The sequence below is a fragment of the Suricata suricatta genome, chromosome 9 (genome assembly GCF_006229205.1).
Source record: "Suricata suricatta isolate VVHF042 chromosome 9, meerkat_22Aug2017_6uvM2_HiC, whole genome shotgun sequence".
Taxonomy (NCBI): Eukaryota; Metazoa; Chordata; class Mammalia; order Carnivora; family Herpestidae; genus Suricata; species Suricata suricatta.
This window is the reverse complement of record NC_043708.1, coordinates 123,622,125-123,649,022: the sequence shown is the minus strand read 5'-3', so window position 1 is coordinate 123,649,022 and position 26,898 is coordinate 123,622,125. Positions and strand designations below refer to the sequence as shown.

Here is a 26,898-nt window from a genome sequence, read left to right as displayed (position 1 = left end):
AAGTAATTTACTGTGCCAATAGTTGCATAATTCTGAACATACTAAAAGCCACAGAATTGTACTCTTTCAAGGGGTGAACTGTACGGTATCTGAATAATATGTCAGTAAAGCTGTGACCAAAATAATAACAAGAAGTCATGCGTGACATTGGCAGGTACATATGGATCACCAACCAACCAGCTGTAGAAGCTACACGTCCTTACATAGTCAGGTGGCCTCAAAGGGACACTCCGGCCCCAGCATTCAAAACAAAGGCACAAAGTCAAAGCCACTTACCCCAATTTTAACAAGAGAAGCTGTGCCAGGATTTAAGGCTACAACTTGGATGCGACAAAGATCCGGGAATGTCTAAAGGGAACCCATTCTGATCCCAGAGGCTTGACCATAAACAAGGTTTAGAAGGCCTCACAAAGAAGGGAAGGTGGCGGAGGGCCGGGCGCAGGCCACCTGCTCTGTGCCAGGATGACAAAGGACACGATGCTTTGTTCTTAAAACAAAAAACAAAAAAAATCCCAGGAGTCCCAATCCTGTCAGTTGTATAATGTTAACTGTCCTACAAACAAACCAGCGAACTCTGACCTTGGGGGTGGGCTGCTTGCTTTCAAAGATGGTTTGCGACCCCGACCCGATTCACATGCGAGAGCATAAGGGGGCACCTTAACAAAATAGAGTGGGGGAGAATTTAAACACAGGGAGAAAAACAAAGAGTAAAAAAAAAGGAGGGGGGAAGGTTTTAGAATATGTACACATTAAAGAAGAGCTTATCAAAACTGCATCCGTGCACATTACATTGGTTTTCGAGTCCTTGCGAATGTTTAGTTTTCCTTTTAAATTTAGCTTATGTATCTGAATGAGTGGGATCCCCCTAACATCCCCCTCTGGATGTGTATGCATTTTTGAAAGATGTAGTTTGTTAAATTTAAAACTATTTTTTGAATGTTTATTCATTTTTAAGAGAGAGAGACAGAGCATGAGCAGGGGGGTGGGGGAGAGGAAGAAAGGGAGAAAAGGAGAGAGAGAGAGAAAATAAATCTAGAGCAGGCTCCAGGCTCAGAGCTGTCAGCCTAAAGCCAGACATGGGGCTCAAATTCATGAACTGTGAGATCGTGACCCGAGCCAAAGTCAGACACTCAACTGACTGGGCCACCCAGGCACCCCAAAACTTATTTTGGCATAGGTAATCACGCAGTTAAAAAACCAAAATGACATCAGAAGGTACATATTTAAGGAAGTAATGGTTTTTACTAGTTTTTTTGTATCTGCTTCCATTTCTTTACACAAATACTCTAGTCACTGTACATGTGTAGGAATTACTGTCATTGCCGGACCAAGTCAGTTGCATCATCACTAAAGGGGAGGAAAGGCACACTGCAGTCTACGTGGAAAGCCGTCTGCATCACTCATGCTCTGAAACCGGGAATAAATGTTAGGAAGGCAAGACTGACTAATACAACAGGTAAAAAATAAAAAGGTGTGTGGTTAAGACATCAGTTGCATCTGTTGCTCCACTAGACCGTGAGCTCCCTGAAGGCAGGAACAAGGGTGAGTTCATCACTGTGCCCCACTCCCATGCCTAGCATGGGGACTGGCGCACGATAAGTGGCCAATAAATGTCACTTGGGTGCATCTACTGATATTCCATCGTGAAGGAGTTAGGGATTGAATGAGACCACAAAGAAAGGAAGGATTTAAGAAGCCCACAGAAGGCTTTGCAGGCAAGGGCAATGGCTCACACTTGGGGCAGGGCAGTGGGGGGTTCCTGGGTGGGAAAGCCATTCAAGGGTCTGCCTCAAACCCCAGCAGAAAGGGCAAGTTCCCAGAGCGTCAGATGCCGTCACGGGGGCACTCCTAGCCCAGGACAGGGGCTGGTCTGGAATCTGTGCCCTTGGCTCTGGACAACTCAGTCAGGCGGCCGGTCTCAGCGAGCACTGGCGTCAAACCTTGAGGGCTTCAACAGGGGCTGAGTCCCCCTCTGTGAACTGTTGGTTACTGCCTCCACATCCATCCTCCCTCCTCCTTCCTAAGACTTTGTAGCCCCCTCGCCCAACACAGTGTGGCTCTGGAATATGCTCTTCCTCCCTCCCTGCCTCTGTCCTCGAAACCCACCTGGGACCTAGAGCTGGAAAGCTACCAGTGACACACCACCCTGACCCCTGTGGGGGACAGTGATGTGTCTCCATGAAACCTCCAGCCATCTGAGCCAAGGATGGTCCATAATAGATGTGCAAATGCCCGAGTGTTCTGCCATGCCTTTGCAGACTTCCCCACAGGAGAACATTCTGGAACTCAGAGCCAGAGCTGCCTTTGACACAGAGCTGCCACATCCCCATGATAGCGTTGGTCGCCCATCCACTGGCCAGATGGCACCTAGGCCTAGACTCTATCAAGAGATTAACATTCCACATGGCTCTGTGCTAATAAACTCCTCTCTAGTTTGTTTTACATTTGGCATGAAGAGGCTATTGACAGTATAAGTCATTTTAAACTGTTTTAATAAATTAGACATCAGAAAGCAAATGATACCAGCCAAGAGGAGAGTTGAGCAACAGTCTCCTCCCCCCTCTTCATCACTGCGGTGCTCTGTTCGGTCTGTATCAAATGGTGGGTCATCAGGAAACAGAGGAACTAGAGCTTCTTACATAACACCCTCCACACCAGGCAGAGGCTTGGGAGTTCTCAAAACAGAATCTCCATTTTGCCAGAAGAGAAGAGATCCTGAAACCTCCTACATGGCAGTGGGGAGCTGGAGAAGACACGCTCTGGTCATCGCAAGATAGCGACAGGCTGGCCTTCTCCCCTGTCCGAGGGCAGACGCCCACCGGGGAAGCCGGTATCCACGTATCTCCACTGCTGCGCCCCCCGCTCAGCTGGAGGTGGGCAAGGCCCCATGTAGATGGCCCAAGTGTTCAGGTCTTGCAGTAAATAATGGCCCTTGTATTACAACTATCGTTATAAAAATCTGTAACACTTCAAGAGACCATTATGGGGCTATTAAAAAGATATTGCATTCAGTTTTCGAGATGACTTAGGCAGAATGCCACTGCTGCAGTAATTACTTTATTTATCACTATGTAAACGGACCTTACTGCTTCATTAAAAAAGAGAAAAATGATGGTATTCTCTTGCAATAACCAGGCGAAAGTGGCAGCAAAGGTACTGGCCCCGTCTGCAAATACTGGTCAACGCAGGTAAGAAGCAAGTCTCAAAGAGTGGTGGCTCTGGGGGCTGAAAGGCTTGAGCAGCATTAAGTGACCCTATAAGTCACACTGTGGTTGAACTTCAGGCATTTCATTAGCAGGTTACACGCGCTTTAACTTTTAGGCCTGACGCACAGGAATATTCTAAACAGAGTATGCACCCACGGGACAAAAAACAAAAAAATGCCTTGAAAATATCCAACCTGGCCTGACATATTGCCAGAACTTATTATTGGACATAAATACATTTTTTTGAAAATTTCTGTATGGAAGTGGTTAAGTAACCTGAAACACGTCGTGAAACAATTTCCAGGTTCTTAGTTGTGTTGGCAATTTTGCAAGGACATGCAACTCTTTCTCTGGCACCTCTTGGCAGTAATACGTGGTCATCAGACAGACCACAGAGGAGGCCCTTCTGTGATGCGAGGGAAGGTGTTTCCCATGTTGGACCAAATCGTGGAGGTCTTGTGGCGTTGAAGTCCAAAGATGCTGAGAAATGGGAAAACACACTTGATTCCAAAGACAAGACTGTCATCGAAACAAAGCAGCAGCACACAGGGTCTTAACCTCATGCTGCAGTCCTTTCTGGGGCACCCCAGCACCACTTTACATAAACAGGCATAAACACCTGCACTGAGATGCCCATAGGAACGCTCTCAAATTTGGGCCGAAGCTGGGTTTCAGCCATGAAGAGAGGAACTGCCACCTTTCCCTCTCTCTGTGTCTGTCTCTGTCTCTCTCTCTGTCTCTGTGTATACACTTCAGCTACATAATTAATGCTATTAACAAAGATTGGTCCATTGATAGAATGTATTATTCTCTATACTGAGAGACTGATGTAGGGGAGAAGGTGCTGGGTGGGGGGAAGGGTAAGCAGAGTCCTTTCTATAAGAGAAACATGCTCCGCATTGTGTTTCCTTTATATAATGATCCTAATTTCCATGGTTACATTAAGGCAATCCTGCCTCACAGAAGTATCATCGCTCTTTGAGGTGCTTCCAAATGTAGATAGGCTCATCTTTTTCCTACTTCCATCCCACAGCACAGCAAGTAAAAATCTACTCCAGCAAATTCTTTCTGGGGAAGATGGTAGCCCGAGCAAATATGTATGCGTGTGCGCGCACACACACACAGAGACACACACACACACACTTACACGCATTTACATTTAGAGAGAGAGAGTGAATGTGAGCAGGGGAGGGAGTAGAAAGAGAGGGAGAGAGAGAATCCCAAGCAGGCTCCACACTCAGCATAGAGCCCGATGCAGGGCTTGAACTCACGAACCGTGAGACCATGACCTGAGCTAAAACCAAGATCGACGCTTAATGGACTGAGCCACCTAGGCACCCCATTATAACAACTTTTGAATTAAAAAAATGTTTTTAAAAACTTAAAACCAACAGAAAAGCATCAAGTCACAGTTAAGCAAGGTGGTGCATAACACTCTATGGTCACCAAAACTGTATTATACACTTAAAAATTCGGTCAGAGGGTAGATCTCATGTAAAGGGTTCTTAACATGACAAAATAAAATTTTAAAAATAAAAAATAAAATGAACAGAAAATAATCTATCGCTCTATCTAGTCTATCTAGTCTATCATACTAAGTATGAACTTAGTATTCTGGACATTTAAGGAGAAGACATGCAGGGGAGCCTGGCTGGCCTACTCAGAGGAGCATGCGACTCCTGATCTCAGGGTTGTAAGTTCGAGCCCCATATGGGGTATAGAGATTAAACATAAAATCTTTAAAAAAATAAAAGAAGAAATGCAAATACTCAAGAGTAAGAAATAAGAACGTGAAATTTGTGAGTCAAAAGGTAAGAAACTTAGAGAACTTGAAAAAGATACAGAGAGCTGCTGGGCAAATGTACATCTTGGGGGCCGAATCAGTGGCTTGATACTGGTGTGTTAGGAGAGAAAGTTTTTTCTCCTGCTAGCCATAGGTGGAACTGAAAATAACATAGCTTTCAAGTTAACAAGAAAACTATTCAGAAATTGAACTGAGAAACACAGAAGAAGGCAAAATAAGGGATGAGCCCTGAATAAGATGAAAGCAATAATGCAGTATGTCTCCATGAGGACAGTCAAGATGGACAAAGCAGAATGTCCCTATTTAGATGACAGAACTGTCATGCTGAATTTTAAAGATCCGGCTCTGCCTACCAGCAACAGAAAAAGGAACCTACCCAAAACGAAGTGACAAGGTTGACAAATGAGGAGGTGAACAAAGGTATAACAAGCAAATACAAATAAAAGGCGAGCAAGGGTGGCAATATTGAAATCAAAGTAGAATTCAAGGCCACTAGCAGAAGCATGAACCTGAAGAGAGAGCTATCACATAATGACTAATGTGCAATTGAAGGCAAATATAAGAATTCTACATCTTTATGCATCAAACAAAACGGCAGGTGAACACATCAAGCAAAATCTCTAAGAAGTAGTAAAGTTAAAAAAAATTATAAAAGATCCTTGAATATACATACCTTTCAAATTCACAGTTAAAACCAAACAAGGATTTGGAGACTCTAGTTAAATATGGTGCAATCAATAAATTTGCTTCGCTAAATATATAAAATGAAAGCTGTCTTTTACCAAGGATATGTTTTTTTAATGCGCATCGAACAATTAAAAATTGATCATGTAATGGACAAGGAAGCAAACTTTACTCAATCCCTTTACTTAGAGCTTTCAGAGATACATCACACAGATCACAAGAAAATATCAAAAAGATGCACAAAATTTAGGGATATGCTTCTAAATAATCTCAGAACCAAAAGGCAAGTAAATTTTTGATTGCAAACCATCTAGAAAATAACAAAATGATTAATTCTCTAAAACCAAAGGTACGTAGCTAAAGCTGTTCCTAAAGAAAATTTACAGCCTTAAACGCCATTAGTTTGACTAAAAGCAAAATGAGACAGGCATTCAACTTAATAAAATAAATCAAAAAAGAATGGTAGAAGTAAATGAATAAAGATTAGATACTGAAATTAAACTTAGGAGGTGAATATGAACTTAATATACCCAGTTCAAAAGAAGAAAATATATAAACCCCTAACAAGTTTGCTTAAGGAGAAAAAAGAACAAAAGCAAAAACATCCATTAGTAATGGGGAAGACGTTTTTACAATGAATACAAAAAAATTATAACAATATTATGTACAACTCTATGCAATAAGCTTCAGTTATAGGTAAAGTAATTCCCCAGCACATAGAAAACAACAAAATCCAGAGAAAAGGTAAAATTGCTGAACAAAACAACTGTGGTTTATTTTGGGAAACTACAGAATGCGCTTTAGAACATTTCAGGGTAGGGTGCCTGGGTGGCTCAGTTGGTTGAGCGCCCAGCCCTTGATTTCAGCTCAGGTCATGATCTTATGGTTTGTGAGTTCAAGCCCCATGTCGGGCTCTGCACCAGTGTGTGGAGCCTGCTTGGAATTCTCTCTCTCCTCTCGCTCTTCCCCTTCCCTGCTCACTCCTGCTCTTTCTCTCAAAATAAATAAATTTTTTTTTTTAAGTTTAAAAGATTTCAGAGTAGAGTGGGGTTGGGGGGGGGGATATGAAAACCAGGTACTTTTCCAGCTGATTTTTAAATATTTAAGACCTAGATGTCTTCTATATTGTGTAAATGCTTCCAGACTCTAGAAAAGGATGACATTTCTCTTATTTTTAGAACATAATCATATCAATATGAGATAAAGTGCAAATAAGGGGAAATCTCCAGACCCTTCTCAAGATGGTAGTCATAGAAATTAAAGTATTAGCAAATCAAATTTAGAAATATATCAAAAGAATTCCACACCGTAACGAATTCGGGTTTCTTCCAGGAATGCAAAGATGAGTCAGTATTGGGAAATCTAATCAATGTAATTTATTACACCACAAAATAAAGGCAAACGCTTTCAATTACATCATGCCCGAAAGGCATTTAATAAAATTCATCAGCCTCTTTCAGTAAAAATTAAAACATGAATGGATATTCACAACTCAAAAATGATAAATTTTATTTTCCAAAACTTCACAATAAACACATTCAATGCTTACAACACTGAAATAGTTTTATTGGAATCAAAAGAAGGACAGCAATATTCCTTTCCACAGAAACAAAAGTACCAGCAAACAAGATGAATATATGTAAATACACAAGTGAATTTATTGTAATCCCATTTTAGTAGCAAAACAAAGCACAGAAAAACAAACCTAAAGCTACAAGACTGTTCATCCACAAGAGACAAATGGCTCAATCAGGTTACCCCCATATTGTAAATTGCTAAAATGTTAACTCTTCTTTCAATTATAGGCAATTGACCCAAAGTGATATCCCTACTTGTACAAAAATGCTACAGAAAACTATGTATAGACCAGGTTAATAGATACCATGATCCATTTTTGTGAACACCTCAAATTATAGGTATGTACATAGTTCTATGCTCCAAGAGAAAGAACACAGTGGAGATTAAGTGTTCTATATGTACCTTTTATTTTTTATTTGCTTGTTTTTATGTTGTGAAAGAAAATGTTACAGGGGACCCCAAAATATATCTGTTTCGATGGTACAAAGCCACCAGCCAGGCACACAAAATTTAGAAAAGAGATCCTGTGCATATGGCTATTTGTTGGGAAAGTCAGAAGAGCGTACATCGTAGCAGCTGGCCTCAGATCAAGTCTGAATCCCAGTTTCACTTTGTAACAAGTTTATAAGCCTCTCTGAGTCTATGTCATCATCTGTAAAATGAGTATAGCCTCCCACTCCTCATTGGCTTGTCAAGAGAATTAAAATGCTTGTACCTGACTTGGCGAAGCTCATCATTATTGGTGTGTTGTTGTTGTTGTTGTTGTTGTTGTTTTTAACTCCATCCTCTCAAAAATGCAGAAAGAAGGAAGGAAAACTTGCCTCCCCATGGGTTTCCCAGGGCTGTCTGGCTGTACCTAAATCCACGGCTTTTGCTACTTCCAACAACAGCCAAGGTTTTGAGCGGATTCCTTTTCAATGTCACCACTGCTTCTAGTGTAAGTGAGTCAAAGGTGACTGAAAATGTCAGCAGTCCCCAGTTGTCATGTTGGGAGTCGGTCACAACCACAACACCAGCCCTGAACTTCTCAACTGGTATTTTAAAAGCAGTAACTTCTCTCAAATATTCACAGGCAGACAGCTGGCAGAAGCCAGGGATTTCCTGGAGAAGATCACGTAAGACTCTTTGGGACCAGAAAAAAAGACAAAGGAGCCATTGGTAGAGCCCGCTCCTTCCAAATCCCAGGGGGAAACGTCGAAGGAAAACATCAGTTAGAGTCAAAGCAACAGCTTCCAAGTTGCCTGAGTTAATTAAGGGCCATTCAAAACAGAAAAGAAAAAGAGAAAAGGGGAATTCTGAGACCTGCTCACCTCCCTGTCCTGCCATGGATCCCATTCTTTAAGACAGTGTGAGTTCAGCACAAAATACAGGGAAGGAAAAGGTGAGAAGGAAAAGGGGTTAAACTGTGTGTTGAAAATACATTAAATTTTCTTGAAAAAAGAAAACAGGTCTTTTCTGAGAAAGGTGGCCAGGAGGGTAGCCGGAGCAGTGCAAAATCAAGAAGCAGATGATGTTCCAGAGGAGAACAGAACACAAACTCCTTGCAACAAAATCACAGCCCAGAGTGCAAAGGAGAAACATCTCGGCTGTGACGGAAAGTATCCATTCTCTATTACAGAAAGAACTTACAAATGAGACAGAAACTCACATCTTTGTACCTCACATTTTCCAAGATACTTGTTCCATGATCCAAGTAATATGAAAAGGAAATAAAACCATCTGTAAGAGACATTAATCCAACATGGTTTCACTAACAGGGAACTCTCCACAATCTCCTCCCAGATGATAAGTTAAAGCTAAATAAAATGTTTCAAAACATACAACCTGATGAACTTTATAAATATGCTTAGCACAAAAGCGTTCACATTTCTTTAAGAATTTACATCAAAGTTTATCTGATTATCCAGCCCCAAATATATTCCTCATTTCATCTGAGTAACTGCTTTACTACTATTTTAGGTTTTCCTTCTTGAAAATTTGATATTAATACATTTAAATTAAAAGCTAATTATGTATTATGTATAATAACTCCAAGTACATTTAGTATTATATATATCGCAAATTTGAGCTATATCCATTTACATGTAAAATACAGCTGGAGGACAAAACTTAAATATAGTTTAATGAACAAATATTCTATTTCTTAAAAATGGGCTTAAATCAAAACAGTTCCACAAGCAGCAGGACCCATTAGCTAGGATGGCCACAGGTCCTGAGTTTTCAGTTACGTGTTTTGATTTTTATAAAAAAATGGCCTGGTTTGGGGATCAGTAAATGGTCACAGATGTCAAAAGTCCACAAATGAATGTTTTGTTGAGAGCATCTTTTTGTCATTGACTAATATCTAGGGGAGGGAGATCAGGAAGGGCAAATACTGAGGCCAGTGCCTGGACAGTTGTCCCAATGGGTTTGGGATCACTTCAACTCAGTACCCAAAGAACTAAGTCTGTACACAATTGTGCATGTCGGACTCCCACAAGACAACAGTGATGCTCTAATTCCCATGTAAACAAACACTGACATGGACTGACAAAATAAATGTATAATATAAATAGTAAAGAGTTTCTATAATGTACACTGATTCCCTAGAATAAGACTGGCGTGGGCTGGGGAGGGGACAGGGATAAAAGATGCCCACCCAAACGTCAGCACACATCGAAACAACAGTGTTATTCTGTCTTCTCGCGGTTTTCTTATCCATGGGGAATTTCTCACTAAGTGAACATGAACATCTCATACACAGGACTTAGGAGCACCGGTCTGAGAATACATGGGCATACGTGGTCCCGGAGGCAATATGGCCATCTGGGTCAAGAGTCCTAAATTCCTATCTTTCCTCAGAAATTCTATTTCAGAGGATGTATCCTAAGAGTTAATTTGAAGTAAAGGGCAAGGCTCAAGGTACAACTGCAGCCTCACTTGCAGTCGGGAAAAATTATAAGAATTGGAGCCAGTCCTGATGCCCAACACCGGAGAATAGTTCAGTATATGACAGCACCCCCCTCCCATGTAACTTTACGCAGCTTTTAAAAACAAGGCCACGTACGAGTGTTTGGCACTGAAAATCCTCAAAATGCCAGGAAACACACATAATACTCTAGGAGGCTGGGCTATACTAATATATGTTTAAAAACCCAGCAGAAAATGTACTTAACCACTCTCAGTGATGGATTTACAGGGGACTTGACTTTTCTGGACTTACTTTTTTCCACATTCATTAGCTTCGAGAGAAACTTTTATTTCTTGGGACTGAGAAGCTTTGGGCAATTTTAAAAAAAAAGAGCAAAATAAAAACAAGGTATGAGAGAAAGAATACCAGACTAGGCTTGAAAAAACTTGGGTTGTAGTCCCAACCCTCCCATGGGACAAATTGTGGTGGTTGTTGTGTTTAAAGTTCATTTATTTATTTTTGAGAGAGAGTGAGAGAAGGAGAGACAAGAATCCCAAGCAGGCTCCATGCTGTCAGCACAGAGCCTGGTGCGAGGGCTCGAACTCACAAACCATGAGTTCATGACCTGAACCAAAGTCAAGAGTTGGACCCTCAACCGACTGAGTCACCCACCCACCCCCACCTTGGACAAACTGGTAAACACCTTAGAGTATCAGTGTTTATTCCCGAAGGATGATAAGCTGGATGAGATCATTCCAGGGTCCGATTTCTCAGCAAAGGGGAACTGGCCAGGGAGGCCAGTCCCCTGCCTGTGCCCCAGGCTCACAGCTGCTTCCTGTACAGGAAGAATGGGTGCCCTAAGTCAGAGGCTGCGGAATGAAAAAAAAGGAAATATGAGAACTTTCATGGGCGTCAAAGTGGTACGGCCGTACGCACGCAGCTGTATGTCTCTTACAGGTGAGAAGGAAGTACAGCCCCTCTTGGATAGAAATCCAGCAGATACCTTTATTCACTAAGAAGCTGGAAGAATAAAATATCCAAATTAGCAGCACCTGGGTGGCTCAGTCTGTTTAAGTGTCTGACTTTGGCTCAGGCAATGATCTCACGGTTTGTGAGTTCAAGCTTCGTGCCGGGCTCTGCTCACAGCTCAGAGCCTGGAGCCTGCTTCGGATTCTGTGTCTCATTCTCTCTCTGCCCCTCCTCTCTTGTCCTCTGTCTCTCTCTGTCTCTCAAAAACAAATAAATGCAAAAAAAAATTTTTTTTAATCCAAATTAGAAAAGGTGGGGTTTTTTTCTTTTTTTTCTTTCTTTCGTGTCTCCTTCTCTTGCTCTCTGCCCCTCCACCACTCGCACTCTTGTCTCTCTCTCTCAAAAATAATTAAATGTTGAAAGAGAGAAAGAAAGAGAGAAAGAAAGAGAGGGAGAGAGAGAGGGAGAGAGAGAGGGAGAGAAGGAGAGAGAGAGAGAGAGAGAGAGAGAGAGAGAGAGAGAGAGAGAGAGAGAGAGAGAGAGAGAGAGAGAGAGAGAGAGAGAGAGAGAGAAAGAAAGAAAGAAAGAAAGAAAGAAAGAAAGAAAGAAAGAAAGAAAATACCTAACACCTAGTTTAAAAATCTAAAATTCAAACAATTTTTTCCCAGGTGATACCGTGAACATGACAGTGAACCAGTCCATCCAGAAAAATGAGAAGTGTTACTCCATGCCGTCGCCTGCCTGGCCCAGGCTAGCAACAGCCAAATCTAATCTCTTAGGCAAAATATGGTATGATAAGATTACATAATTAATTTTCCTGTTAGGCCTAATTGTTACTGACTTTATGTCATTACAGTGTCAGTGCATCCAGTAGATGACTGCTATCACACTCTAATTACAAAAACACACAAACAATTTGTAACCATTCATTATTAAATAACGAGAGAGGCCAGAGTTGCTGATGGGAATTTCGGAAAGTGCAAAAATAAAGGCAAACTGGATAAGAGGTGCTTAAGAAATTAATAAATTAATCCTGATGAAATTTCTCAGTTGTTTTACTAGGAACCCAGCTCTCGGACTACCTGCTAGACATACTTTCCAAGAGCCACACTGTTTAACTTGATTAAATGTCAGAGTGACCCAAATCACTTTGTGTCACCAAGAACAAACAGAAATATAAATATTTAAGATACAGTTTAAACTTTTGCCTCTGCATTGAAAAAAACAAGAGAGAGAGCAAGCAGTCCCTGGTGACTATATCCAACAAGGCAAGTACAAAGACCCGGGTTTTAAAAATAGGTAAATTAAAAGGTATTTACATAATAAGAGGATTTATCTGTGGCTCCTAGTAGGTACTGATGGAAGTTTATGAGGCATTAACAAGAAGACAGTCACAAGCTAGCGTCAGGACCTCTCACTGGTCGGTAAAGCAACCTCAAAATCAAACTAAAGCATCTCTGAAATCAACATTTAGGTTGTTGGCTCCCAATGTACATTACTTGTCACTCAAAACAACATCAGCCTATAGTACGTGAGCCAGATAGATAGGTAGTAACAGACCCATCTCCCGGATGAAGAAGAATTGCAAAAAGGTGGTAAATAATCTATTAAATCACGCTACTTTGACACTAATCCTACCTAAGCGCAATCTTTTAAAGCTAACGGGAAAAATAAGCAATGGTGTCTTCCAGGAACAACAAATCCTGGCTGAATAATGGGCCAACAGGAACCACTGAACAAATGCACATTTGGGATCTCACTGGAGAGACAAGAGATGCATCCAAAGGCCTTCTCCCACCCCCCCCCCCCCCCCACCTGGCAGCAGAGACCCTCTTTACAGACACCCCATATGCAAAATGGGTACCAGTTGAGCCCAAGTGTAACTGAAATAGCATCTCGCTCTGGCTCAAACTCTATCAACTCCTGGAATAACCATGAGAGCTACTGAAAAGCAAGTCTTAGAAGTAAAGCAAGGATGGCTTCAAGAATAAAGAAATTAACCACATGTCTACAGTAAAGATACCATAATATATAATTGCCAATGGACTAACTCTAAGTACATAGCAAAAAGTTTTAAAACACTCCAAATGCTGAAAAAGGCAAGCAAGTCCCACAAGTGAATGTTAGAGGAGTCATAACTGGGACCTGTTTTAGATCCTTCAGCCTTTTAGATTTTACAAGGGAAGTCAATAGAAAAAGATGATTCACACATATATTTTCATTTTACAATAATCCTGAGGAGTGCACCTCATGGGTAAAGAAAGGGCAAATCATACATGCAGATGTCTAAGTGTAAAGGCATATTCTGCTCATAGAAGGATTATTCCCTGTTAGCAGTAAGCAAAACCAGAAATAAAAAATAAGGAGGGGGGGAAGCATGTCTTGAGTTTTAGAACTAGTCAGCAAGCAAACATTTATCTCCTCCAAATAGATTCCAAAAATCTTTGACCTAACTAATCCCCACTTTACCTGCCCTGCAACACACACACACACACACACACACACACACACACACACACACACACAGTATTAATGAATCATTCTGCCATTAAAGCTAATACAGGGGTCATATTTTTAAGAGTCACTAAGGAGCCATTTTCCCAACAAACGAGTGATACTCATTACCATGTGCCACAACATAGCTGACCCAAATTTGGTCATATTCTTGTCTCTCTCTTTGCTTTTGAGAGAGAGACCACAGAACTTTAGAGACTTTCCCAAAAGTCTCAGACACAGAGTGATGATCCACCAGGCAATTTACTCTCCAGAAGATACAGTCTGGAGTCACTTCTATTTTTTAACCCTTGAAACCCCCTCTAATCACTACGAAGCCGGCTCCAGAACTACACAACACAGACATCATGCTCATCTGCCCCCACTTATAATATTTAGTTGTCAGAGAGAAGCTAAGATGCAAAGTAACCCATCTCGATTAACTGACTTAGCACCCAAAATCACTTACTGATTACAACCTGATAGGAAAAGGACGTCAATAAGTGGGAACCGAGACAGCTCTAATTTACGAGCTAGACTGCTGGAGTCACCAGTGTAAATCTACATTATTTCCTGAACATTTGGCATTAGACAAATAACTGATCACTTGAAAAATTAATCATAGTGATCTATGAACCTAGTGAATTACAAGTTCGTGTATCAAGACTGCATAGGTTCAACACCACGAGATAGTGTGTAAGAACACTACGACTCCAAACCAGTGTTCAAAGCGTTTCTTCACCAATCTTATTTAGTGGAAAATCAAAACCACTCAGGTATCAAAGGAGGGTCAAGGAACTAACAAGATACACCCATTTGGCCCTCCTTCCTACATGCGCCTGGGGGCCCCCACTCTGAAAAAAAAAAACAGATCAAAAAGTATGTTTGTTTTTTTTTAAATAAGGAAGAGTTGGAGCACCTGGGTGGCCTAGTCAGTTAAGCGTCCGACTTCGGCTTAGGTCATGATCTCACAGTTCATGGGTTCGAGCCCCACAGCCAGCTCAGAGCCTAGAGCCTGTTTTCGGATTCTGTGTCTCCTTCTCTCTCTGTCCCTCCTCTGCTCTTGCTGCTTCTCTCTCAAAATAGATAGATAGATAGATAGATAGATAGATAGATAGATAAAATAAGAGAGAGTATCCAAACAGCAGAACTTCAGATTCTGTGTCTCCCTCCCTCTCTGTCCTTCTTCTGCTCCTGCCGCTTCTATAAATAAATAAATAAATAAATAAACAAACAAACAAACAAACAAACAAATAAATAAAGGAGAGTATCCAAACAGCAGAACTTGTGATTTGAATGACAAGGATAAGACCAAAAGACAAGGACAAGCATTTCGTCTGGAGGTACCTCTTTCTAGAAGCTAAGACAAGTGTCCCCTCGTTGGTGAGTGTGATGTTAGCAAGACACAGACTGTGGGGGAAAACCCACGGGCAAGGACTGCTGGGGGGATTTCTGTGAACTGGTAAGTTACAGAGGGAGATCCACCCAAGAAGGGGCATGGACTTGGTCTTCCTGCAAGAGGGAATGCCATCCTCGACCAACCTCCTGCTACCTGAGCTGGAGAGAGCACAGACAGCACTTTTGTTTTTTAATTGTAATATTTAATATAAACACAAGACTTAAAAAAACAATGCAAAAACATACCGAGGTGTGCTGCTCCTCTCCTTGTCTCCACCCAGTTTGTCCCTCCCCCCCCACCCTGTTCCCATGTGTCATCACAATAACCAGGCCCTTGGTTTCCTTTCTGGTGTCAGTCTACATAGACACATGGGAATGCAAAGATATGGTCTTATTTTTTTCTTCTTAATTTTACAGAAAAGAAGCATACCTTCTCTTTTGCACTGGCCTCCTGGAGAGCTATTCACACAGAACACGGAGCACCCTTGTGGTTCACGAAGCTACAGTCTTCCATTTTGTGCATAACTCTTCATTGATTAGCCAGTCCCCCTTACTCAAGAGCATGAGGAAGGTTCCCAATCTACTACTACCAAAAACAGCGCCGCAATTAGGATGCGGGCAGGCATGCTCAAGGGATCCATTCCCAGAGTTGGGACTTCTGGGTCAAAGGTGACACGCATTTACAGGACTTTCCTGGATACCACCAGACACCCTTTCCACAGTGTGGCACCATGTACTCTCAACAGCCATGAATTAGAGTTCTTCTCCAGTCTTGACAATAGAGACTGTTGGACAACCTTTGAGATCATGGGGCAGCTTTCACCCTCAAAACAGGACAGGAAGGGAAAACAAACGCTTCGCCAAAGAGGAATCTGAATTAACTGCCAGGGGGAGGTCCAGCCCTGACATCTTCCACATGAACATCTGCAATTCCTCAAAGATGTTTTTCTTTTTTCCTCTTTTTTCCTCAGGATACTGTAACAAAACCAAAGAGACACACAGCATGCCTGTCCTACCAAAGGGCCCCCATGCAGGCCAGGTTCCAAAGTCCTCTCTCCTTTCAAGTGAGAGAGAGAAGAGACAGGGCTCTGCCACTCAGGAGTTCCTTAAGAGCCTCCACATTTCCCGGCTTCCTACCCTGTGACAGAGGTCACTGATGACACAACCCACAGGGACCCCCAGGGCGGCCAACAGGGGGACAGCGAGTGGCACTCCCAGAAGATAGTGCCATCTTATAATAAATGCATGGCCATCTTTTTGTGATACTCAGAGTATAATAAGGTGTAAATTAACTCCTGTAATTTAGCAGAAAGCTATATGGAGTAAATCAATACACACATACGGTTTTACTTGAAGAGCACTTAGCCTTCCCCTTCCTGCACTAGTTAATATTTCTTGAAAAAGAACTAATCATTAAAATAAAGGCAACCATCCTCTCAAGCATGAAGTCCATGTTAAACTTTACTGGGTAAAAAAGTCATTATACAGCTACACCCAGGCTTCTGGGGCAGAGTACAAAGCGCCAGTCCACCCCAGTTCAGCTCAGGGAAGGGAACTCCCCTGGGGCCATCTCCCGATGCCAGCCCTCCCCCTGGGGGGCGGTGGGCTGTTCCTAAAACGCCTCCAGGGTTCAGTGCCCTCCTCTACATCTGTATTCATCAAGGATATGGGCCTGTAGTTCTCTTTTTCTTGCTGGGTCTCTGTCCGGTTTGGGAATCAAAGTGATGCTGGCTTTGTAGAATGAGTCCGGAAGGTTTTTTCCTTCTATTTCAATTTTTTGGAATAACTTGAGAAGAATGGGCATTAACTCTGATTTAAATGTCTGGTAGAATTCTGCAGGGAAGCCATCTGGCCTAGGGCTCTTATTCCTTGGGAGATTTTTGATAACGGATTCAATTTATTCACTGGTTATGGGTCTGATCAGATTTTCTATCTCTTCCTGTTTGAATTTTGGTAGTGAATGTGTGTTAGGAATTTGTCCATTTCTTCTAGGTTGTCCAGTTTTTTGGCATACAATTTTTCATAGTGTTCCCTGATGATTGCTTGTATTTCTGAGGGATGGGCTATAAGAGATCCATTTTCATTCATAACTTTGTCTATTTGGGTGCTCTCTCTTTTCTTTTTGAGAAGCCTGGCTAGAGGTTTATCAATTTTGTTTATTTTTTCAAAAACTAACTCTTGGTTTATTGATCTATTCAACTGTTTTTTGGGATTCTATGTTATTTCTGCCCCGATCTTTATTATTTCTCTTCTTCTGCTGGGTTTGGGGTGCTCTTGCTGCTCTCCTTCTAGTTCCTTTAGGTGAGCTGTTAGATTATATATTTGTGCTTTTTCTACTTTCCTGAAAAAGGCCTGGATTGCAACGTACTTTCTTCTTAGGACTGCCTTTGCTGCATTCCAAAGAGTTTGGATTGTTATTTTCATTTTCATTTCCTTCCATGTATTTTTAAATTTTTTCTCTAATTGCCTGATCAGAGTGCCCTCCTCTACAAGAGGATAATGGCAGTTTCTACTCAGAGGATTTTTTAGGATCAAATGAGGAAACATACAGGAAACCCACAGTAAAACCCCTCGTACTGAATCTGCTCTCAGGTCGGTCCTCAAGGGGACCTCCCTGAGTGGGACCCGGTGGACCTCTTCGTTTCTCTTCCTCATTGGCTCCTTAGCGTCTGTTGGCACCTCTGACCAGGCACCTCCTAAAACTGGGTCTCCTGGAATTGTGGACACCACACTCCCTGACTTTCCTCTTTGCACGTGGACCACTTGGGTCCCCTTTACAGATCCCTGTTCTTACACTAGCTCGTGAACACTGCCATTCCATCAGAATCTGTCCCTGGTAAAACCTTCTGGCCCTGAACTCCCTGGAGTTCAAGTTCCACCTCCATACAGACAACCTCCAAAGTAAGTTGCCTGCCCAGACTTCCCTCTGAGCATCAGTTCCCACTTCACAAAGGCCTATGTGACTCAGAGGTGTCCGAGACTCTCCATCTCCAAAAAAAAAATAACACTCAGGCTCCCATTCCTAACCTCTGGCTTCCCTCCAGTATTCCCTTGCCCAGCGACGAGAACCCTGGATCTTACTCTGAACATCTGCCCACCCATCCATTCCTCAACACAAACCTGGGCAATTTCACCTCTTCATCTCTCTCTGATCAACTTCTCCTCACCTCTGCTAGTCCAAATGAGCTTTATGCTTTGCCTTGCTCACTCCAAAAACTTCCTAATGGGCCTCCTTACTTAGCTTCTCTTCACATTGTGGCCAGGGTGGTTTTGGTTTTGGTTTTTTAATGCCAACATGACTCTCTCACATGCACACGTGCACGCGCACACACCTATCTGTTCAATATTCTACACTGATTCACCATTGCTATTATTATTCCATTATTATTTCTTAATTTTTTAATGTTTATTTTTGAGAGATCAAGAAAGAGTGCGAGCAGGGGAGGAGCAGAGAGAGAGGGACACACTGAATCTGAAGCAGACTGCAGGCTCTAAGCTATCAGCACAGATGCTGATGTGAGGCTCGAACCCATAAACCATGAGATCATAACCTGAGCCTCAGTCGGATGCTCAGCTGACTAAGCTACCCTAATGCCCCTATTCCCACTGTTATGAAAACACAGCCCTCAGCATGGCTTCTGGGGCCCCGCCATGGCCCAGCTCCCACTCCACACCTCCCCATTATTCCCACCACACACCCTTGATACATTATTTCCTTTCCCTCTTGGTCACATAGCCTCATGCCTGGCCTTTGTGGCACGCATTACAGACACAACGTTCTACTTGTTTGTGGCTGGTATGATGAATGGGTCTCCTGATAATCGGTCCATGCGGCAGTCACCGTCGCACACAAATGACTCCTTGGTGCCCAGCAAGCATTTAATATGTATGCATATAATAAATGAACCCATGAAAGAAGAGATGAATGAGTCACTGGCCTGTCCTACTCCAAAGAACATGAAAATCGCAGCTGCCTCAAAGGTGCCTTGTAAGAGTACAGCTGTGGAAACCCAGTCTACTGTGTTTATCTTTCTAAATCTTATCAGCAACAAATAAGAAAACCAGTAATGCATTTCTACCTTACCGCCTTTATGTTAATTTCCATCTAATTAGTACTTTATTTTCAAAAGGTAGACACAGAAAGGCTAGTCACTGAAAGAAGGGGCAATAAAAAAAATCCAAAAATAGCCTATTTACTCTGAAATCATGATTAACTTAACACACATTCCCTTAAGGGATTTGTGATGAGGGCCATTATTATACCAGTGAGCCAATTTCTGTAACAAGTGAAAATAATATTATTTAGAAACAATCCCAAGTGATCAGTATCTGTATTTTTAAAATAAGAAAAAAAATTTTTTTGAAACTCGCACTTCAAAAAACCTGATGCTAATATTGCAGCACAGGAGTTCTGACTGGGAGTCGTTCGGATCAAGCCACGTTCGCCTGGAGTTAATTCTACAAAATTATTTTAATCCCTTCAGAAATTGTCGCAAACACCTTCACGTGTCAGAAGAGCTCAGCCCACACAGATTCCCACGAGCACGTCACAGCTCCGCTAGACCGAGCGATTCAGCACTCCTGCCGTCTTGGCGGTGACCCGTTCTCCTGGGTTTATTTTCAAATTTCACCGAAGTCTTCATATATCCAGAAAGCACTATGTTTTGGACCTGGATCCGTGATGTCCTTCTCCAGGCCCAGGGCTGATCTTAAACAGGTACTTAACATGATTTGCACATGGATGGGCTGGATACACTCCTAAGAAACTCTGATCCTTAAAGAGTTCCTCCCCACCCCCAGCTGAACTGTAGGGTGAACCAGCTGTGGAAGCTAGTAGTCTAGTCTGGCTTACGAGGGACATACCAATTCTTAAAGGCTAAGTTCCCCGCCTCATGCCAGCTTACCTGTTGCCCCCCAGTCACTTGATACTGCTCAGAGACTACCTCCCATAAACTAAGCCTATCAATCCTTTCCAAGGTCTTTCATGAATACACATATATACGCACACATGTGTATATGTTATATACATAACATGAACAAATAACAAAAATTACATGAATAAATGTACACAATTGTATTATTAACCACATAGAAATCCATAAGTAGGAAGAGAATAACAGAGATACATCTTTTTAAATTTTTTTAATGTTTATTTACTTTTTGAGAGAGTCAGACAAACAGGTGTGGCCGGGGGAAGGGCAGAGAGAGGGAGACACAGAATCTGAAGTAGGCTCCAGGCTCTGAGCTGTCAGCACAGAACCCAACATGGGGTTCGAACTCACGGACTGTGAGATCATGACCTGAGCTGAAGTCAGACACTTAACCAACTGAGCCACCCAGGCACCCCCAGAGTATACGTCTTAAAACCTACTTAATGAAAGCTTTAAACCAAGACCTGGCTTCCTTTCTTTATGATGATCCTTCACAGCATCTCCTGGGAAAATCCAACAACTCTGAGGGATCCCCTAGTATAAGAACAACTCCCCAGAGAGGGAAGCAATATGGTACCATGAGATGCACCAGCCCTGGCCAGCAGGTATGCGAGGACATGTGTGCTCTCCAACATGTACCAGTGGGACCCCTGAAGCACCCTTCACTGGCCTGGAAAGGACTGGGCAGTCTGTCCTCATGAGGGGATGTTTTTGCTAAGAGTCTGCTATTTTCTGACATGATCCTCAAGCTGCCTAGTAAAAGGTGATATAGAGCTTCCCATTGCTGAAGAAGGAAATGAGCAAATCAAGCAGCAAGACTGGAGTGCCAACCTCGTCCAGGAAGGATTTTACCTAACCCTGGAAGAAAGTCACTTCTCCATGTAGCATCTCAAAGTTTTAGGAAATGATATAAACTGAAAAGCCAACACTTTTTCAGAGTGCACAGACTTCTTGTTACCCCACCCCCACCCCCACCAATGCTCAGGAAAACCACAGTCAAGTCATATCAAAAGACCTCCAGTGGGGACAGCCTTAAAGGAAAGGAGAATGGGCATATGTCAACACAGAAGTTTCTGCTAACAACTTCCCCGAGAGCTATTCTCAAATAGAAAATCTATAAATGTGATGTTAGGCTGAAATGCACAGAGCATAAATAAAGGTCTTTAAAAAACAAAATTCTAAGCATTATTAAATGCCATTCTTTGATATTTTAACTCAGTAGAAGGATGTTTTTGGACTGCAGACGTACTCGGCTGAGATTTGCTGACCAGAAAGACTATTCTCGTGGCTTATGAAGTGAGGTTTCCCTGGGTAGTGAGATCTCACTCCATCTCTTCAAAGAGCCAATCCAGATTCCTAACGGGGAGTGGCGGGGGAGGGGAGAGGAAGAGACACATGGGAGTGCCCAGGAATGGAAAGACGTATTTCCCAAGGCACCCACTTTTTTCAGCCGTGGATTCTGCACTGTGCGCACGTGTGTAGTCATACTGCACAGTACGCAGCACGGCCATCCTAACGTCTTCCGTTTTACCCTGCCTTCCAGACACTCCCAACCAAATCTTTGCCCTACAGAGAGGGCAAGCCACATATTTACTATAAGCCAAATAGTTCCAAAGGAAACACTTCCCTTTGTTGCACTTTCCTCCTCAAAAAGAGAAGCTCTACTTCTCCCAGACACATCGATTTCTTAGGTCACACACAACAACCACAGAAGCCTTCTGGAGTGTGCGGTGTGATCTGGCGAGCCGGGCTACGGGGAATTCTGACACTCGGGTTTTGATGGGGGTGCTTCAAGACTGTGTTTTGGCTTGGTGGGGTTTCTGGTTTCTTCTTAAAAGCTTCAGATGCTTGACCTGTTAAATGCTTTTTTAGCCTTCGTTTCGTCTTGGTCCCATTTATCATCTCATTAACCACAGGCACAATGTTCTCTGAGGGGGAAAAAAACGGGAAAGAGAAGTTCAAAAAGCCAAGGGCATCCCACGGCGAATTAATCACATGCACGAGGTGTGTAAATCAGGGCAAAACGATATCACGCGCGCAATAAACGTAGGAACAGGAAGAAGGCGTTTTGAAACATCAAGGACTAACCAAAACATAATAGAACGTTTAGCCTCAATGCTGTCACTTTCTGAAGCAAATAATGGGGCCAAAATACTTTAAGTAAAAGTGGCACTATCTGAGCCTGCTCTCAAGTCCTTTCCCTAGCCGTGAGTTTCTCATAGAACCGTTAAACCCTGTCCCGTGTACACGGTCCACAGCAGCGGGGCTGGGGCACCTGCTCTATGCAGTCACCAGGTCCCGAACTCTCCTCTGGAGCAAGTCTCCAGTTGTGAGGTTACTATTTTCTTTTAGCAAAGGGGCCATTTCTCACCGACTCTTTTCCATACTTTCCTAACAAGCTCGTGTATGTTGCATAGGTTCAAAGACAAATTTTTATGAGAGGATCTGACAAAGCACCAAAAAAAAAAAAAAAAAAAGCCTTTTGGTGTCAAAAGACTTAATGCTGAGTCAGTTTAGAATTCTGTTGATGATAAATATCCACGGTTATTTCTTGATGCTGAAAAAGTGCCAAAGTGCAACTTTGAGGGAAAGGATGAAAAAAATACCATGTGTGCATGAGATGTTGCTAGAAAGTCTGTCACAGACACAAGGTGGAAGATTCTCTCGTACGAGACCTCCAACAGGCCACGTAGCTAATGTGGCACAGGGGGCCTTCATTTCACCAAACCGAGAACGGCCAAGATCACCCACTACCATTTCCTGGATGTTGTGCAGAGCTCCTGAGCCATCAAGGTCAATTCTGTGTGAAATGCACAGAGAGCACGGTTCCCAGACGGCTTAGTTACGGCATGAAAATAGTGAGCACGTCGTTCCCCCACTCAGACTTTCAACTATTTTTGTTTTCAAGCAATGTAAACTTTGAAGTTTTTAAGTAGGACGCAAGGTCATCTAAACCTGTTCTTACTCTGTTTTGTGTTTCAGGACATAAAAGGATGCATCCTGAAACGGGAAGGGCGCGAGGGTTCACGCTTAACCACTTCTGGAGCTGAGGGAACTTCGGCAAAGACACTCAATGTTCAGCCGTCCAGGATGTAAACTGGAGTTCATCACACCCACCTATGTGGCCATTGGGAGGTTCGAATGAGCGTGCTGGGCACGTTGAACCACGGGATGGTGGGTGTCATTAGCTATTCCAATAAAAATCTGAATTTCTGGGCATTTTGGTCTTTGATAACCTTAACAGAGAAATTCACATGAAATTCCAAGTGAGGTTTATGTAACTAAATCCTCAAAAGGCCATGGGGGGAGGAGCTGGAAAAGGGGAGTCATGGCTTGGTCTCAGAAGGACACAACTGCCTCATAACATTCAAGTCAGGGCCAAAATGTCTGTGGCGTGGTTTTCTAGCTCAGATAGGCATAGCTGGAGCTTAAAGCAAATGACCAAACACAATCGTAAATAGCTCCCCTCTGGTATTTACCAGGTCTGAGGCATATGCAAGGCCTGGGGGCTCGGGGAGCCCTGTGGTGTCCAGTAGCAAAGGTGGGCTCTCATCCACATGTAGCAAGGGCATCCACACAGACACACAGCGTCGGACACAAGGGCCTCTTCGGGTATTTGCAACACAAGAGCCTACTTCTGCGTAGGACACCACGTCTCACTGGTTATTTTAAATCTCCTCATTTTGAAGAAAGCTCTTCATCATCTAGCTTCTCCCTGGCCTCACGATAGGACCAAACCAGGGAATAAATCATGTTTTGCTTCAGTAAAGGGTAACTGTTGCCTCTGTCATTTTTTTCCCTATGTAGGGCTCCCCGAACAAATTTAGATATGCACCGGGGGACTGTCATAGGCTTTTAATCTAATAACACCACGAGAGCATGACCAAGCATCACGGTAAAACGTGCAGTACCAGGTGCAGCCGGAAGAAAAAGGCTGCCTCCAGGTGCCGTCCAGACCGGAGCGACAAAGCTTGGTGCGCACAAGGCTGTAGGAGCTCAGATCAGGACCAGGGGACACTTGTGTTCCTACGACACACGTTCAGGTCCTCAGTGGTTCTTTCCCTATTGATGTAGCACAAATGGCCCAAATCCTCAAGGGCTGAATGTGGGTGGGAGAGAAGGTTAGAGGAGGTTACAGAACCTTCCACTCCTTCCCCATCCATACCTCCTCAAAGACCTCTCCCTCCCCTTTCCGGCTCCGTCTCAACCGATCAACAGTGGATCTTGGACCAACAGTGATCAACCTGGATCTCAACAGACTCAGACTGTGTAAAAATAGATGATGACAAACAGCTTTTCTAAAGCCTACTTTTCCTCATCCTACGGTACTGGCGAAGAGAGGAGAAGAAGAAGGAAGGAGACAAGATGAACTCTTTCACTTTTTTCTTTTTTTTTTTTTAGTTTATTTATTTTGAGAGAGCGAGAGAAAGAGTAAGCGCCCAATTCGGGGAGGAACAGAGGAGAGAGAGAATCCTAAGCATGCTCTGCACTGTCGGCACAGAGCAGACATGGGGCTCAAACTCATGAAGCCCTGAGAGCATGATCTGAGCCAAAATTAAGAGCCAGACACTTAACCAACTGAGCCACTCAGGTGCCTCAAGATGAACTCTTTAAGTTCTTCTTTTCAAGGACTTATCTTTGGAAAATCCCAGTTGATACATTTACTGGAGGACAATCTGGAATCTGAAAGATCATAAACTCAGAAGTCCTGTGCCTCAGCCCACCCTTTTGAATGAGTCCCTCTCCCAAAGAATATTTCTAGCTCCCTGCCTCCCAGGCAAGCCAAGAGTGAGGGAGAAAGAGATGTAGGGCTCCTGATAGGACAGATCCTCTCTGTGTTCCTAAGGTCAACACTGAAAGACACTGAGGGACCAACTGGTAACCAAATGCCACCAGCCAGAAACTTCAACACCCTGCCCCACAGAGAATGCCACATGGTGGCCCCCAAGATGATGGATGGCACAGAGCTGCCTCAGGGTGTCCCCATTCTCATTGTTTACCATAGGAAAGCAGGAAACAATTAAAGATAAGGGATCAGGGCGCCTGGGAGGCTTAGTCGGTTAGGCGTCTGACCTGATCAGCTCAGGTCACCACCTAGTGGTTCATGAGTTCGAGCTCCACGTTGGACTCTGTGCTGACAGTTCAGAGCCTGGAGCCTGCTTCAGATTCTGTCTCTCCCTCTCTCTCTGCCCTCTCCTGCTTTTGTTCGTTCTCTCTCGCTCGCTCTTTTTCGCTCTCTCCCTCTCCCTCTCTCTCCCTCTCTCTAAAATAATTAAACAAAAAAATTTTTTTTAAATAAGGGATCTCTGAGGTACCACATGTGTGGGCAATGAAGCCCCTAGAGACGAGGTCCCCCTCCCAGAACACCCTCTCTCCAAAATGCTGTCTTCAGCAGCAAGCTGGTTCCAGGGAACTGACTGACTTTTAAAGGACATTGTGCTACAGGTCTTGGAAATCCATAGATGCTTTTGCAACAAGAGGGCTGTTCTACTTGGGGTTGAGGTGATTTCGTTTTTCTCTTTTAAAAAAGCCCTGCTAACTAGGAAAACCTATGCAGCCCCGTGCGGTTTTGAAAAGGGGGGAGCCCCTTGTCTAGCGTGCGCGGCTATGTCACACGCAGTCCAGACTGCCCTGTCAACAGACAACACACAACTGCCGACCGCCCCGCCAGATTGGAAGGGAAGAGCGTATTCACTGTATCTCACCAATAGCTGTTTATCCAGTGAGTTATAAAAGAAGCCACTGGGTTTTTATTATCCAAGCTTTTAGGACAGTTTGAGTTCAACACACACAATGTTTCATTCATGCTGTTAAATGGATAATATTAACCTTTCTTGCTGAGATGCATTAAAAATGCTGGCTTTTCAGAGCAAATGTAATTAGTTCACATTAGTAACTTCACCAGTGGCAGTGACAGAGGCAAAGTGAACTAACAGGATATAGATTAATGTAATCAAAATATCATCTCCTATCATCTCCACTCGTTAGGCAGCTGCCTGTACTTCCTCCGGTGGTTGGCTGTTTTTTTTTTTTCTTTTTAATAAAAACGACAGATCAATGAAATGGATGAATTAACTGCTTGCGATCTCCTCTCAGGGGAGGGCTGTGCAGGAAACCACTTTGGGGAGGGAGCCCAAGTTTTTAATTTGATGTCCCTCCCTGTTCAATACAATTCTGACAAGACAGCAACGGCACAAGGCTCTCCGGGGCAGAGATAAGGAACTCACGATGAGAAAGACCCCAGAGTCGTGTCTGTCCTCTGATCCACCTCCGACCTAGCCGCATGCTCAAATGCATGTGCGCAAACCTCGCACCGCGCATCTAGGGTAGGTGAGAGTCACTTCCCAGCCCTCCTCCTTCTGATCAGAAAACGCACACCTTCCTTGGGTGGACCACCCTGTCCTCTGACTCCTGGAGGCTGGAGGACCAGTGGCCTGGGCGTCACCTGCATGGGACACACCGGTGGAGGGCAGGCACCTGGACTGCCCACGAGGACATATGGACACAAGTCTGTGCAGTTAGATCAGAGCACTCATTGGCTCTTTTGCACCGAACCCAAAGTTGCGGGGTGCAGGGTTGAAGCCACTAACAACCATTCTGCTGCCACAGGGACCCCCAAAATGAAGCCAACATGCTGGCCAGTGAGTCGTGAAGAGTCCCTAGGCTTTTGAAACCTGCCTGTCCCCAGACTTTTCCATTGAGATGGACTGTCGTTTTTGTTTCCTTGTTTTATTTTGCATAAGTCAGGTGAAATGCTCCCCATCTCACATACCCCCGTCCCATCCCAGAAATGAAAATGAAGATACATCCTACAATACATTTCCCATAAGGCCACAAGGCCCTCCCCAGATTTGAGGGAATGAACCGGGTATGGCCGCCCTGGACTGGTCCTCCTAAGGCTGCAGGACAGCAAGTCAGGTGACAGCCCCTCCATGCTCCCCACAT

At 43.4% G+C, this 26,898-nt stretch overlaps 1 protein-coding gene across 1 annotated transcript in view; it reads right to left on the bottom strand.

The window, feature by feature from the left end:
• Window positions 1–26,898, bottom strand: part of IGF1R (insulin like growth factor 1 receptor) — a 259,450-nt gene that overhangs the window by 186,765 nt on the left and 45,787 nt on the right. The gene's annotated exons all lie outside the window — the stretch shown is intronic.